The 14,898-nt window shown below is 40.2% G+C and overlaps 1 protein-coding gene across 1 annotated transcript in view; it reads left to right on the forward strand.

Moving 5' to 3' along the window:
* Nucleotides 1-305: 305 nt before the first annotated feature.
* Nucleotides 306-14,898, forward strand: part of INSC (INSC spindle orientation adaptor protein) — a 116,562-nt gene continuing 101,969 nt past the window's right edge. Inside the window, exon 1 of the mRNA XM_085063204.1 lies at nucleotides 306-473. The gene's annotated coding sequence lies outside the window, so the exon portion shown is untranslated. The remainder of the gene's footprint in view (nucleotides 474-14,898) is intronic.

Genomic DNA, 14,898 nt, shown 5'->3' on the forward strand with positions numbered 1-14,898 from the left:
CTCATTGGAAGTTTTTAATGTGCTTTTATATCAGACTGTTTTGTAATGGAATTTTTATTTATCTCCAGATTTATCGAGTTCCTCCTTTCTGGACTATCTTACATTTATAAGGGTCTTTAATTACATTCCTCTACTAGCTGACCACTACAAAAATTGAAATCCTCACCACAAATCTGTAAAAATGTTTCCACTTGCATTGGGAGACAAAAATAGAATAATTCCATGTCTTTTTGGACGGATGCCTAGCTGAAACTATGCAGGGTTTGACTGACAAGAGGATGTAGTCTTTGCTGAGAGCACTTTCTTTAAGGTCCTTTTTAGTCTCCAGGAACATTTAAGTAGATGAATGAAGAGAGGATTTATGCTAGTTTCCCTTCATTTTTGTTAACTCTGCCTGCTTTTTTGTAACTTTTGTCTCCTGCAACAAAATCTTTTCAGCTCCTCGGGCTTACTGAATATATAATCACAAGCTGGTAAGTAGTAACTTCAGAGAGTTTTGGTTTGAAATGGCACTCTATTCTTTTGTGTACAGCTGTGGTAGGGGAATAAAACCCCTTTGTGCAGATAAGGAAAAGCAGAATTATTTAAATGCTCAGTATTTGCCAGGGTTATAACTGTAAAGTGTAGTCTTTCAGTGGTGAATAAATGCAGTTAACACATAGCTCAGCCTGCCAGTGCAGTGGAGAGACTTTACTTGAGTAAGTTGAGAATTTTATTTTGTGTCTGAGCGAGCTCTCCTCACTGTGCTGCACTTTATCTGTTTCCTGGGGAAAGTGGATGGGAACTTAGAAAGCACAGCAGGTAATTGGCTGCTTCAGTGGGAAAAGCAGAAAAAGGATGTTTGTTGTTATATACAGAGAGAAAATGAGGACAAATGGTAATTGCTGTTGGGTGATATTTGTCCTTTTGAGGTGTCTGTGAGGTTAAATCCATACAGGCACTTTTTAAGGGTGGTGAGTGTGTTAAATGTGAAGTTTAGGCAGTTGAGCAACTTTTTCTGCCAGTGCATTTTGGGCTGGAGCTTTCATACACTTTGAATGTAAGAAAGGAGGTGAAGGTGTGTGTGATAACACAGCTTTTTTGCCTGATTTCTTCTGCTGTTCAGGGCTTGTGTTTCTGTACCTCAGCCTACATTTTTGTATTGCTACTTTATTTTGAACCATACCTTCATTTTGTGTGAATGGTCTTATCTGCTGTCTGTGGAAAGCAAAGACAGCTCAGCCTTTAGGAACTCTTTTCTGTACTTCTAAACCTTGCGTACGCTGAGGCAAATATTTCCTCTTGGAAAGGGAAAGCTTTTACTGGGTTAGGTACTTTTTCTCAGTTGCACATGTGGCAGTTTCTACAGACAGACTGAAAAGAAGCTGTAATGGTATATCTGTGGGTTTTGTTTAAAGTGGTTTATGTCCAGTTAGGGTGTGGAAGTGTGTTGGCAGTGGAAAGACAGATGTACCAGGTTCCTCCTGGGCCGTTTTCATGGAAAACTTGTTGTTCTCTGCTTTTTCTTTCATTCCTCTCTGTAACTAAATGAAATGTGGTTTAAAGTCAAGGCTGAGAAACACTAGAATAACTTAAAATCTTACTTAAATGTTATAATATTGTGTAAACCTCCCACATATCTGGGGTTTGATATTCCAAAAATCTATGCATATGCGTAAATATGTATGATGAATCTCTCTGGATTTGATTGACACAAGGATATAATATTTATTACCTCAAAAATGTTTGCAGTTTTATATTGCAGGATTCCAGTGCTTGGACAGTTTGATTTTGTTGCCTGATAATCTCACCAAGAACAATGTACACTGTGTTGGATGTTGAAATTGTGTTGTATCTGTAGAAAGAGACAAAATTGAAATATTTTCTGGCTTTGGTGGGCTGTACGAAGGGATGATACTTGGAAGAATGAAAAATAGATTGTGCATTTTTAGGACTTTACCATCCTTAAAAAACAAAGGTTTTTTCCCTCCCCTTTGTTAAAAAGGAAATACAAGTGTTTCTTTTCTTCTTTTATAAACCCTTGTGCTCTTTGAGGTGGCTTTAAATTTTCATCAGTGTCATATGAGGTAAAATGTGTATTAAAGCATTAAGGAAAATGGGGTTAAGACATGCACTGTCTAATAAAAGAAATTAGTATTTTTTGGCAGTCATCCTTTGGCCTGTGTGATTTTTTTCCAAAGGGCACTGACATTGCTCCTGGTTCCTTTAGGACTGTCATTCTGTGTGTGGACATGTTTTTTACCCATTGACCTTTTTTATTTATTTTCTTGAACGCCAAATACTTAATGTGTCACTTCTGGCAGAAAGTTCTGGTGATCAAAGAGCAAATAAAATGGGCCTGAAGCAAGTTGCTGGAAAGGCACATAGGGGATGGCACAGCCATGGAAAGCTCTTTCCTTCCCCTGCAGGAGTTGCTTACCTGTCCTCATACCAACTTATTGAACACAGGAGGAATCACTTATTTTTCCTGGGCCTGGAAAGCAAATGTGGGCTTGGAGTGCAAGGTTTACCACCAGGATAATCAGCCAGAGTGGCACAAGTGACAGCCTGCCAACTTTCTTCTGCCTCCTGTGTAGCTGGCCCAATTAACTCCATTCTTCACTCTTCAGTCATCTCCCCAGGTAGCTACCTGGTCTTAATGGGCCATAAAACTCATGGCACTGTTTGGAAATGTGGCATATGGAAATGTTTTGGGGTGTAAAGGGGTGTCTTAGCCCTTTGTAGGGGTCTCTGAGAGTGTCAGAGGCAGCTGTGCTGTCTGAAAGGAAATTCAGGGGATGTACCAGTGTCCTCTTCCTGATTACTGGAAGAGTCTCTTTGGGTAATGTAGGTCATGAGATAAAAGCTGGATTAGTTTGGGAGAACTGCACAGAGGACCTGGTGGAGTAACTTCAGCAAAGCACAAAGGGAAGAACTTCAGCTGGGACTAGATACTGTTGTTCTTATCTCTTAAACAAGATTTCTTCTTTGCTTCTGCCTGCCTGCCTCCCTCCCAAGTGGGGATTAACCATAACTTTTCTAATTGGACTTGCAAATGGATTGAGCTCAGTTACAAGGCCAGCAGCTCAGTTCTTTCCCTGCTGTGGCCCCTGTGTTTCCTGGACTCCAACCCTCCATCAGCAGAGGTCCATGGTTTGGGAGGTAGCAGGAGGCAGATGGTCAGATGGAAGGCTCTTGTTCTGCAGGCATCAGATTCCAAAGACAAAACTCTAGGAAGGCCTGAACTTCTGCAGGTGAAGCTCCACAAGAAAAGAAAGCACCTTGTGCTGTGAACCCAGCAGAAGGAAAAAGATCCACAGCTTTTGGGTAGGCTCAGACTTGAAAATGCATCGAAAAATAACATTTGAGCAGGCTTGTGACCTTTAAAAGAGATTAGAGATAGCTATTAGTTAATTTGTACCTCAGATGTTCATTGGATGGGTGCTCTATATTAGCTGTGAATAGTATGCAAGTGGTATTTCATAGAAATTATGTAGAGCCAAGGATTGTTATTGATTACTTGTGTTTATTCCCTGGGGACTTCCATGGAGATGTGCTCAAGCTCAGGATATTATCCAAAGCATCAGAATCGAAATTATTGATTGAAACTGGTCAGTGGGACTCTGCAAAAGTTTAAGGCTAAGCCAAACTTCTCAAATCCTGCCTTTCTTTGTATATTTCTGAGTGTACCCTTGCAATGCAGCCACTCTCATAAGGATTGAGAACTGGAAAGTTGGATTTCTGACTCATATTTTGCTGGGAAGGGTGAGACATACTTGGGTAATACACCTGCTTTGTGTCTCTCTAAGGCATCTAGGAAATTTAGAATGTTTTGTAAATTTAAACCCACCCAGCTCTCCTGTCATGCAGGAAAAACTTGTGGAATCAAAAGTTACTTCTCAAACATGCTTATTTTTGCACCTTTGTTCTCAGTTAGATCAAGTGACCAAAATCTAGTTTTGGTGGCCCTGAGCTCTGTCACATGGATCTGCATGTGATAATTTCTGATATCAGAATTCCAGCTCATCAGAATTGCAATACTTGAGAGTTACTGAGAAATTTTTTGGTCAGACCTAATAGAGACCAGTGGAAAGCTACTTCTGGAGCAATGATTCTGTTTTCATATGCTCACATTCCTAGAGTGTGTGCCCTGGCAGAGCCTCAGTGTAGTCACATTAAGTTGTCTCTGCCTAGGAAAAGCTCTCATTATTTTGAGTAAGTCGTATCTACATGAAATAATAATAAAATCTGTGAACTTGTATCATACCAGCATGCCTAGAGAGGGATGAGATTAAAACCAGAGGTGCTGGTACCTGTCAGACTTAATTTAGTGACCTCTCCCTGCAAACCCAAACTCACTGACTTCTGGAATTGTTAGGGAAACCCAAAATGGTGATGTTTGAGCATACAATTTTCCTTCTCCAGCTTTTTCTGCAAGGCCACAGCTGCCAAGGTCCTGGTGCTGCAGGGAGGTCATTTCCAGGGCTAGATCCAGAGGGGGAAAAGCAGGAGTACTGAACAAAGCTTGGCAAAAACTGATCATCCCTTGGCTAAAGTCTTTATTCCTCTGGCCTGCTGAAGATCTGCTGAGGGAGCCAGAGGACTTGTGCAGCTCTGCAGCCAGCTGTGCATGTACCTGGAGCAACAGTTCAAACTCACTGAGACAGTACTGCTGTGTCTGTTGTCTTATTCACTCCAAACTATGCCATCCCATGTTAATTATCCATTTCACGTATGTCAGAAGTGATGTATGATTAATAAATAAGAATATTTTGTGTGCTGCCTTTGGTGCTGCATCAGTCAGACAGTGACAGGGCACAAGCTGTGCTCACTGAGCCCTTTCTGCAGGTGGAAACTGCACTGGGGTCCTGATTGCAACACGCTGAGCTGGTGACAAGATGTAAAAACGTACATTCAAAAAGTGTCTTGGAAGTATTTCTCGAGTACAGAACATATTGCAAGTAGTGTATTTCCAGCCAGCGCGGGCTGCTTTAGTAATAGCTTTTCTGTTAGCTAATTTCTGTCCTTAGGAGGAAGCTGCTTCCTTCCTCTCTTCATTTAATTCCTTTGCCATGTTGACCTTCACCTGTGTGACTCACTCCCTGAAATCCTCTCGGGAGGATCAGTGTCAGTTCTAATAAGCCAGCTGTCACTTTACACCAAACAGAAAGTAAGTGTTTCATTTGTTAAATGGGCCAGGAGAATCCAGTGGCTTTTCCTACCATCCTCATTTTTTTTTTCTAGGGGAAAGTGTTTTACTTTGACGCGACTGAAAGTGCATAAAGCGGATTTGAAGCGGCAGATTTAAGTGTCTTGAATGAAGACTGCTATGTAAGGCTTTTCTTTATTTATCAGTTGTACTGAAATGCGATCAGAGTTACAGCAGCAGGGTCTGGGCACAATGAGCTTTCTTGTGCTTCCAGTCAGGAGATAAGGAATACGCTGTGTAAGGAGCACACTGGGAATTTCTTTCCTTTAGAAAGCTGCAGAGGAAGACACTGGAAAAGTAAGATTATTACACTGAGCTCCTGGCTGCCGATGCAGGGTGCAAGACTGCTTCTTGTTGGGAGTTTTGCCATTGACTTGATTGCGAGCAGGACAGCTTTCCTCCATCACAGCTGTTTGTTTATTGCTCCTCACCTGCTGCTCTTTGGTGCTGACAAGCCCAGCCTGTGCCTCTGCACCAGCTTGCACAGGTGGGTTCTATTTACACCACTGAGCTTGGAAACTATTTGAGAGTGGAAGTTAAGAGGAGCACTATTTTTTTAGTGTGCCTTTCACACAGAAGCTGCTGTCTGAATTCAGCAGCTTGTGGAGTGCAGGTTTAAATGGTGTTTGACAAATGTGAAACCAGTGTATGTCACTGACTGACCACCGCTGTGGAGAGCAACTTGAGACAGGAAAGGAAAGCCTCAGCTCTGGTGTGGGAGAGGAAGACCATGGTTTTGTTCAATGGACATTGTGTAAGTATGGCTGCTTGGGGGTATTTCACGCTGTGGTGGGGATTTTAGAGCTGCAAACAGGGCTGTGTGTGCAGTCAGATGATGCTGGTGAAACCTTTCCCCTGGCTCTGCAGTTAGTTCTGTGAAGTATTCCGTGCCCTCAGGAGAGGCAAGGCCGCTCACCATGGTCTGAGGGCCATGGGGCTCATCTTGTGAGGCAGCTCTGCTCAGTGTGGTTTGGAGGTGTTTCCACAGCATTGCAGCAATATCCACAGGCTCTTCCCTCCCTGTGGGCACCCCTAGGAGCTCTTCATTCTCCTGTCACTGCTGCTCCGCAGAGGCCTTTGCCAACAGAGGCTAATGGACAGCAATCTGCTCAGTGCATGGTACAGGAGGCTGTCCATGATGATCCTTTCTCCTTCTTGGCTGCACAAGTGAGGAGGGCAACTTGCCTGTTGTTCCTCTGGGCATTTAGTTGGTCCTTGTCTCATGATCTGCACAGGCGGGAGGCTTAGCGTCAAAATCTTTCTTCGTTAGCACCCTAATTTATACAACAAACTAAGTGTTTGCGGTCACTGAAATACATATCTGAGAACGATTTCAAGATATTTAAATCTGGTTGAGCATCCAGTATACCATTCCTCAGCCTGAGTGAGCTTTGCAACTGTGTAGGCAAAACAAATATCCATCTGTCTTCTCCATGTCTTCCCATGTGTGGGGAATGGCCTTAAAATGTTCAAATCTAGAACCCTCTGCTTGACCCCGCTCTGCAGTGAGCAACCCTAAATTGCAAAGAGGGGGTTCTCACTGTGTTTGGTCAGATTTTGTGTTCTATTTTTTGTTGGATAGATGTGGATGTGTTCCTTGGTGGATATGTTCCTGAGTCTATGGCTTGCAGGGAGTGTTGAGTTTGTTATTTAGTTGTGTTCTTGTGGTTTGTTTCTTTTTTCCCCCTTGATCGACTTCAAACAACTACAAAAGTGAACTACCTAATCATTGGAAAAAACTAAAAGAACCCACCACCAAAACTTCTGGCCACAGAAATACTGCACCTTGAGCAAAGTACTCTGTAGCCATAAAGCCACACAGCTTTGAATAATTGACTTTCTAAACAACAGCTGAAGTTTGTGGCTTTTCAAGTGAATGGAACTGGAGCCCACAGAGTCATTGTCTGTTCAAACCACTGCCCAGGTGGGAAGCGGTGTTGGTTAATGAGTCAAAACTTTATGTAGAAAAAATAAAAAGGATAGCTTCATTTTCAAGAGGCTTAGAATTGAATTTCTTTTATATAAAATTGTGTCTATATGTGTATGACTGTACAAACTAATATATGGAAGCAAGAACAGATCATCAGCCTGTAAAATGTGTAAGCAACTGATGTCTTTCAGCATGTGCTACTTGGATGTAAACCTAGAAAAACAAAGAATTTTTTTTTATGGTTAGGTCTCATCATGTAAGGGAAGTCAAGTAATTCATAGACTTGGCGTAATTCCTTGCTGTTATATTTGGAAAATAGGCAACACACAATTCAAAAGATAGTTTGTACTTTTTATCTTTGATGGGACTTGTTCTATCTCACTCCCTGTGGGTGTGAGCACAGCTGTGTAATGTGGAACAGTGCAATGTTCCGTTGTGTAAGTACAAGGCTCTGCAGACAGTTAATTCAGTATGCTCTGAGAGTACTGAAACTGGGCCTCTGAACACTCGATGTTTAATCAAATGGTGATTTATGGACTCAGACTTCCTTCTGAACTTTGTATTACTTAAAGCCTAAGTGACAGTTTCTATCCTAGAACAAGAAGCCACAGCATATGCAATATAGCACATTTTACATACAGTGAGCCCATCTATTGCAGAACGTTTTCCTGTCCCAGATACAGGCATTTTACTACTTGTAGTTTGCGTATATGAATTAATAAAAATACAGGTGTCCTTCTTAGCAACTTGTGATCTAGATGTGGGTTTAAGTCCTTATAAGCTTGGATGTTAAAAAAAACACCTTGGAGGAGCAGATTTAAAACATCAGCACCCCCAAATTATCTCCCTTCAAATATTCTCCATGTTTTTGGCTGGAACACCACCTTGGTCTCAACATTTACATTAGCCTTTCTACAAGCCAGTTGTGAGAAAGCTTTCCTGGCCAGAAAGCTGCCTTTCTCTGCTCCATATGTTAAGGATTAACTGGCTCAGTAACTTCAGGACTGCATTTCCCGTTCCTAACTGTATTCCTCAGAAAAATGCTGTTGGTAGGAATCCATAGCAATCACTGAGTGTGGTGATCCTGAGTGCTCTGCTACAGAGGCACCACCTGTGTAAAGGAGTAGAGCTATTGAGAAAGGAGCTACCACAAGAAAAGGAACCAAACCAAGCCTCAGCTGCCTGGGCAGTCAACACTGGGGTGATTTGGTGAGGAATTATCATTTTGAGGTTAGTTATGTCTCTGAAGCTGGGATAAATCTTTAATATCTTACATCTTATATCTGGGATAAATCTTATATCTTCCTGGTAATGTGTCCTCTAAGCTTTCACTGCTATTTTTGTTTTTGTCCTCTACAAATGGAGAGGCAATGAACTACCCATGAAATGCAGGATTTGGAGAGAAAATTGTGATTATGTACTATATGTGCAAACCTACCTTTGCATTTGCAAACTGAAACTGATCATGTAATGATTTATCCATAATGAGGGATGGATATTTGCATTAATTCCTGCTTAGAGGTTGGTTTTCTATAGTCTGGAAAGTGGGGTGACTTGTTAATTTTTTTTTCTGCTCAACTAGAAGTAGGTGTGCTTATTCACTGGGTTTATTTTTAGGGGGGACTGTAGTATGAAAAAAGAAGCTTGGCTCGTAATGACTGTGTGAGTAGAAAATGTGTTCCCAAGTGTGTGTGAGGATTAATACATCCAACACCTGTGAGAGCTTGTTTCAGTCAAACAGCAGATGCTGTAAATTCTGTAGTAAATAATTTGGAGTTATTATTCTTTTTCTCAGTTATAAATCTGTCCTTTCCCTCACTTTCTTCCTCTAAAACCCCCAGGTCTGCTTTCCCTTTCTGTCTCTAAAATGGCCCCAGTGTCTATTGAGCCAAAAAAGATTACAACTTCCCATTGAGACCTGTGGAATAGCTGTGTGCACTAAAGATTATCTCTTGTTGGGTCTATCAATCTTCAGCAAAATTTCTGATTTATACAGTTATTTTCATGATGTCCTGCAGGATCCAGCACATGCTGCAGAAAGGTCAGTGATGAAACAGGCCTGGGTGCTACAGACAGGTCCAAAATGATGTCACAGTAAATTGTAGTGCTGGTAAGTGTCTTGTTGGTTTAAAGGGTGGCAGTGTGACAAAAATAGCCATTTTCTCGGTCTGAGCATCATGGTGAGTGTTTTGTGCAGATGTGAAAGAAGAGAGAGGAAATGCTGTAAATTGCCAGGACTACTGTGAAGTCCTTTGCTCACCTGTTAGTGTTGCTTTTTCATAATAAAATACAAAAGGGACAAAACAGTTAGGTCATAGTGATGAATGTGCCTACATGTGCTACTGTTACATTTTTTAAAAATAAAAATACGGCAAATACAAAAAATTGGGGGGACAGAGGTGTTGCTTCTCTTTCAATTTGATAATTTATATTTCTAATGCTTCTGGATCCTCCATACTCCCATGGTGGTGATGAGTGGAAGTCAAACCACCACCTTGATTTTGCGCTGATCTGAACATGGTAGTAATTGAGATGAGGTTTGATGTAGATTGACAGAAATGTGCTGGTTGCAGTACAAGTCCTTGTCCAAACCAAAGTCCAATGTGGAAAGCTGCTCCCTGGGTGCTAAAGATTGTCTTTTGTTACTGCACTAATTGATGAGAGAGGAATTTACTGTCTTTATGGAGTAACTTCATGCCATTGTCTTTAGAGAGCTATTTTAAGGCGAAAAAAAAAAGCAAAAACCTTTTTCTGGAGGTGAAAGGAGCAGTGGGACTTCAGAATCCGATAAATTGCTTTCTAAAAATGATCCTACTCATAGACTGCATGAGGTGAACACTAGTTTTGTCTCTCTTGCATTGTAACTTTTAGTGAGAATGCAGATACCCACTTGTGCAGTGCCAGAGCTCATGGACTTGTGCTCTGTTCCATCTCCCACTAAAACCCCACAGACACAGAAAAACGACCTGGTGGCAGGACGAGATCCAGATAATATCACTAGATTCAAAAATATTATTTTATTTTCCTTGTCATAGTCCCATGGTGGTTTCCATGCATAAACATGCCATCTAAACGAGGTGCTCATAAAAATGTGCATTTTCCTAGAGTGAGGTTATTCCACAAGCACCTGGTGGCAGATTTTGGAGTTTTCTGTGCACAGGTTGGCAATTGCACCTCAAGGACAGACAGAAGAATAGTCTGAGATTTAATCAGCTTCCCTATACCTTGAGTTTCTCAATTTTGGCTTTTCTCTTGACTCTTACTTTTTTTTTTTTTTTTGACTGAGCTAGGAAGTCTCATTTTTTTTTTTTCTATCTTCAGCAGAATTTTAACTGACATTCTCAAATCTGAGCACAACAAACTACACCACAAAATAAGAGTAAATAAAACTTATTATAAACTAAACAAAAACTTTGTATAGTATTGTGAATCCCTGTACCGTTTTGTCAGAGGCAGACTACAGTTTAATTTGCTTTCAAAATAGAAAAATTAAATCAATCACATTTATTTCTATGGAAAACAAATGAGGCACTTCTTAAAACATTAATAAATTGCTCCTTTAGAATACTGTTTTGTACCATTATGGCTCCATGTTGTCTACTAATGAGAGGCCTCTGTAGCAGCTAACACACCAGGTATGGAAAGAGCTCAAAATTCCTAATTCCTTTCAAAAGTGAATACAGGTTGTCAGAAAGGAGAGAAGAAGGGGAAAAAGAGTGCAGAGCTAGAACTCTTTAATAACAGAACAGTGAACTAGCCTGGGGAGAAAAGTTTTTATGAAAGGATAATATATAAAGACTTTTTCACACTGCCTCAAGTTTTTGTTAAAAAGTATTCTAGATTAATAAAGATTTTTTCAACTTAAAGTACCTTTTTATTCCCCTCTCTGCCCTCTCCCAGCCTAGGTACACCCAAAATAAAGTGAAGGAATAGGCACAGGGATAACTGGTTTGAAGGACATGAGATGGGGAGGCAAGAAATTGAATAAAATTGCTAAAGAGGGAATTGCTTGAAGGAGACAACTGACCCATCACGGTGTTGTAAAAGTATTATTTGAGCTTTCAGGCTGTGTTAGCTTAATTGCTTTATTAATTGTTGCATATACTAAACATAAGTAACTATAACTCTAGATTTTTGAGAAATAATTAAATACAACTTTATGTGCCAAATCAATATGCTCATTACTTGCTCTGGATTTCATTCCATAAACAAAGTGCCCATGGGTGGAGATGAGATCATATCTGAAATACCAGATAAAGCAATGTCTGACTCTGCAGTGCCTGCCTCCCTTTGACCTGGCTGATGGTTGGTATTTTTGGAAAGAATATTTCAAGTTTCTGGATGTTCTTTTCTCTGCAGTTTTTTTTTTTTCCCCTTCCTTCCCTATCCAGAAAGCCCCAAGGTCCCAGACCAGGGTTTTCATAGAGGGGAGACATGTAGTTTGGCTGGCTCAACCTCTGATTTATCAAGGCTGAGCTGCCTCACAATTTCCAGTAAAAAACAAACAAAAAAAATACATTTGGGCCAAAGACTTTTTATTTTTATTTTGATTGCTGTGGAGTTTAACTGCCTCAAACTGGGGCCAGCCTTTGTTCTGTCTTGCAGTTAAATAACTCTGGCATTTATGATAGCCTGCAATTACTGTACAAACTATCATTTTTCCATTTCAAAGGTTAGCATTTCTCCATGCTTGCAGCATTATCTCAGATACCACAATTATGTGCATCCTCAGGAGGAGGAAATGGCTGTGGCACATCACATACTGTGGTGTAGTGACTGGAGGGAAGTGCATTTTGGGGGTTTCTGTGATAAGTGTTCTTGTGGAGCCAAGTTTTCCTAAGTGTCTGACAAGAAAAGTTAGTTCACAGCACATACTGTAATGCCTTTCCTAGGAAGATTTGATGTTATTTATTCTTAAGTGATTTAAACACATATGTAGGAAAGGTAAATATGAGGTAAATTGTAGAAAAAAACAAACTAGTGAATACCCAAAGTATCATTTAGTCTCAGGCACACATGAGAACGTGATCCAGGAGTCAAGAAGGACCAAAAAGTATTTCTAAGTAGGCAATGGTCCCCAACATTTGAAATTAAAACCAAAGTGCAAGGACACCCTTTCCTACAGGAGCTGCTAAAAGAGCAGATTGGCTGTGGCAAACCTGGGAAAACTGCGCTGCGCTTGATTTGTTTGCTCTGATTTGCTCTTTGGCTTCCTGGAATTTTTAGAGTTCAAGCTCAAATATGTGGTACCTACCAGCAAAGCAAGGCTAAATCCCTACCTTACCTTTTTGTCAGGGGGTTGCTATTTATTTTTTCAGGCAATATGCAATCTGCATATGACACAGAGCACGTGGGAAGGCAGTGATTTTGTCACTGATCTCAGATGATCTGGGTTCCTGATGGCTTCAGTGCTCTGGAAACTGAGGGATATTTGCAGATGGATTTGGCTTCATAAGATCTGCTGCAAAAATAGATGCAATTTTAACAAAACCTTTCACAAGAGGCATATAAATTCTTCTGCCTTTTGCCAATGTATTAACTAGGGATGTTGAAAAGTGATGTCAGTCTCTCCTTTACCAGAAACTGTGGGGGAGAACTGTTACAGCCTTTAAGTATGACAACTTTCTATTCTTGCAGAGCTTATCTGTCAAATTAATTTTTTAATGAGCGATTTTTACAGGTATGTAGATGAATTATTATACAACTGTAGTACAAGACCACTGTTGGTTTATTTTTCTTTAATTTTAGCATAGAAGTAAGGGTGAGAATGTTCAAATGCATTGATATTTTGATGTTCTAGGATGGCCAAATACTTCAGTTTTTCTTTTTGCTCTTTCATGACTTTGAGACAGCTGGTAAATACTTGCTTCATTCTTCATAAAGGGCAGAATCAGCTGTATTTATTGTTGAACAAAATAGTGTTGATTTGGTACAGAAGAGTCTAAAAAAGATAGACTAAACAATCCTAAAGCTTGGCTGACACAATTTTTGGCAGCCCATCAAATATAGGAAGTCTTGTCTCCTCCTCAGAGTTCTGTGGAGTTCAGAACAAGCCTGTCTTGTGCTCAATCTGCTTGTCCTGGTCTGTTCCATGGGAGGCTGCAACTCCTTCCTGCTGCAGCATCACCACCTGAGGCCTCCTCCCCCAAAGACCCCACACAGAGTTTTATGTGGCTTCTGCTGTAATAAATCAAATAAAGCAGCCTGTCATACAGGGCTTGTAAAAGCTGAGTGTTTTGTCTCAGTGGTGGTCTGAGTTGTGCTGGTACTTTGTGCACCTGTTGGGTATTAATAGGAGAGAAACAGGATACCATTTAAAACTTTTATTATGTTGTCCATTTTAGTGTTGTCCTCAAAGGTGAGAAAGGTGACAAGTGTTGCCTTGAAAGGAGAGATTTGCTCTGCAAATTCATTTATGCTGTTAATGATATGTTTACATGAAAAGTAGTTAAATGTGCAGTGGTTCCTTAACATATTTATAAAAATTCAGTGGATGGCCAGTTAACAGATAAATTAATCAAAAAATGATGGAAAGTCTAGTAGAAATTTAACTGAAAAAAGATTCAGCTCTGTAGGTATGGGCAGCAGAGGTGATGAAGAAATATTCCCTGGTCCAACAAAATTTTGATGTTGAATCAAGTGCTTGTGCTGACAAGAAGTTAGTAGGTTCACTTGATAAATAATAGTTTTTTCTTTATATTATATTTAAAAGAAGGGACACAATCTTACATCCCTCCATATTTTTCCCTAGTAACCTGGCTTTCAGCTCACAAAGTTATGACTTTTCAGTTTTGATGTTTAAAGCACCCATTTCTGCCAGTAATTTCTGCATAGGGTAGCAGAGAATGACTGATTAAACTGCAGATACTTGTGAGCCACCATTCTGTGTCACCCCCAGAGTGTGCTGAAACAGTGGTCATGTGTTTCAAGTGTGTTTTTACCACAGATATGTATTCCTTGCATCACCTCTTTTTACCAACACAGGACAGTATGTGCGCAGACTATTTCGGATATTGGTAAAAAATTCAGCCTTTATTTTTCATCCTTGTTCTCTTTTTTTTTTTTCCTAAATGATAAGCTAATTTTAATCTGAGCTTGAGTTGTGATATCATTATTCCTTGTTCAACTTGTTATTCACAAGACCCTCTGCACCTGTATTTTTTTTTCCTACATGAATGCGTGCTATCATTCGCCTACAACTGCACATTTTTGGTGCTAGCTCTTCATTGTGACACACATCTAAAGGCTTGGTGGCTATGCAATTTTGTTTCTAGTATGAAAGCTGTGAAGGTCTGTACAGCACATTGCTGGGTCTCTTACTTTATCATTGGAAATAGATTGCCAGCTACAATCTGTGTGTATTTAATTTGCCTAAAAAAATGTGTTGGCCAAATTTTCCACATTTTAGAGTTATTCAATTTACCCTAATGGTCTTTAACTGAGAGTTATGTTCACACAGTAGAGGATAAAATAGACTGATATTTTTTCTCAGAGCTATTAAATTTTTGAACTTGATGAGGTCCCATCTAGTCCAGAAAATACAGGTTTTTGAGTGTCTCTGGTATCCCTATAAAATCTGGCAACCAGGAGCTAGACTTCTTGAGGTTATTGGAACATAAAGGAATAGTGCAAAGCAAGGAATGTGAAGAGGAATGTGATTATTTCTACAGGGCAGAAACGTGCTTTATTTGACAAAGAACATGCTCAGACCTTAATGAAATGATTTGGCTTTAGGCACACACTCTCTATCTTCCTGGCTAGACATGCATTTTGCAGAATC

This window comes from Lichenostomus cassidix, chromosome 5, assembly GCF_008360975.1.
Source record: "Lichenostomus cassidix isolate B80296 chromosome 5, HeHo_3.0, whole genome shotgun sequence".
Taxonomy (NCBI): Eukaryota; Metazoa; Chordata; class Aves; order Passeriformes; family Meliphagidae; genus Lichenostomus; species Lichenostomus cassidix.